The 1,860-nt window shown below is 43.2% G+C and overlaps 1 pseudogene; it reads left to right on the forward strand.

Annotated features, from left to right (window-relative positions):
- The first annotated feature begins 478 nt into the window (after positions 1-478).
- On the forward strand, positions 479-1,098 carry LOC130874190 (60S ribosomal protein L10-like; annotated as a pseudogene).
- The last annotated feature ends 762 nt before the right edge of the window (positions 1,099-1,860 follow it).

The following is a 1,860-nucleotide window of genomic DNA, read 5'->3' on the forward strand; positions in this document are numbered from 1 at the left end:
TCCCTGTGTCAACAATAATTAAAGTTTATGAACATATTTTAAATTGTATGACAAAATTCTCTGCTCAGTCCTTCACGGGACATCTGCACCGTCTCCTTCAAGGCTCAGGAGACATTTTGGAAGAGGGGGCAAAAATTTCTAAATACAGACATGAGGAGAATGTGTGATCTTATAGTTTATGAAGAATTGCCTCCGACTTGAAATATTGCATCACGGAAGGAAGATCATGAAGATTGATAAGGCTGGAAAGGGACGCTTCATAAGGCTGATGAAGAGAAAGTTCCAAGTCTTAGAAAGTCTCTGAGACATGAGAGGATATTTGACACATGCCGGCTTCTGAACATGCCCTGCTTATTGAACTCCACAGCTCCCACGACTGGGAGAGTGAGGCTCGCGAAACCACATGCTTCCTGGGTTTCAGAAGTAGTTGGTGGTTGCTGGAAGAAATGGAGTTTTTCCTCTGCTGTCGGCCTAATTTTACCGGTATTGTAAGACCAAGCCATACCCAAAGTCTCGCTTCTGCAGAGGTGTCCCTGATGCTAAAATCCGAATCATTGATTTGGGACGGAAGAAGGCAAAAGTTGATATATTCCCGCTTGGTGGCCACATGGTGTCAGATGAATACGAACAACTCTCTTCCGAAGCTCTAGAGGCTGCCCGTATTTGTGCCAACAAATACATGGTAAAGAGTTGTGGCAAGGATGGCTTTCATATTCGAGTGAGGCTTCACCCTTTTCATGTCATCCGAATCAACAAGATGTTGTCCTGTGCTGGGGCTGACAAGCTCCATACAGGTATGCGTGGTGCCTTTGGGAAGCCCCAGGGCACAGTGGCCAGGGTTCATATTGGCCAGGTCATCATGTCCATCTGCACTAAGCTGCAGAATAAGGAACATGTGATTGAGGTTCTTCGTAGAGCCAAGTTTAAGTTTCCTGGCAGCCAGAAGATCTACATCTCAAAGAAATGGGGTTTTACTAAGTTTAGTGCAGAAGAATTTGAAGACATGGTTGCTGAGAAGCGACTGATTCCTGACGGCTGTGGGTTCAAATATATTCTTAATTGTGGTCCCTGGACAAGCGGCAAGCCCTGCACTCCTGAAGGCTTTCACGGTGCTCTCCTGTACCTACCAAATCATGTTCAGTAATAAATCTCTCATCCAGTCTGAAAAAAAAAAGGTGTTCTTGCTCTTGTAAATAACATGACTCCTGTGCTCAGGCATGAAATGCTAATTAAACTCAGGGGGTCACTTGAGGCAAAGATGAAAGTAAGAGCGGGGATCCTTGGGCAGAAGACAAGCTTACAGAATGAAAATGACAAAATTCATTTGTGTGTTTCTGTGTGTGTGTGTGTGTGAGAGAGAGAGAGAGAGAGAGACAGAAAGAGAGAGAGAGAGAGAGAGAGAAAGAGAGAGAGATCTAAGAATAAAGAGGAAAAGTTCTCTACAACACAGCTATGTTTCTTTCTGCTAAAATTCTTTCTTTTATATTTAATAAGTGTGTGCATGCATGCACCCATGCCAGCTGTGCATGTGGCAGTCAGAGAACAATGTGTCAGGGTCTGTTATTTCCTTCAACAATGTGGGGTCCAGATATCAATATCAGGTCACTAGGCTTGGCAGCAATCACTGTATTCATGGAACTAGCTTGTCAGCCTGTAGCTGATTTGCTTAGAATGAATTCACACCTTCAAAAACAGTATTGCTGAGCTACTGTACTAGGTAAATGTGCTTTTTTTATAGATTAGTATTCATGAGTCATAGTGTCATGGTGATAAACGAGGAAAGTGGAGTGGTAGTCTGAACACTCTGTTACAATGTGAGGAAAGCAATGGTTTAATATGAGCATGTTTAAAGTACTCTAG

This window comes from Chionomys nivalis, chromosome 5 (assembly GCF_950005125.1).
Source record: "Chionomys nivalis chromosome 5, mChiNiv1.1, whole genome shotgun sequence".
Classification (NCBI taxonomy): domain Eukaryota; kingdom Metazoa; phylum Chordata; class Mammalia; order Rodentia; family Cricetidae; genus Chionomys; species Chionomys nivalis.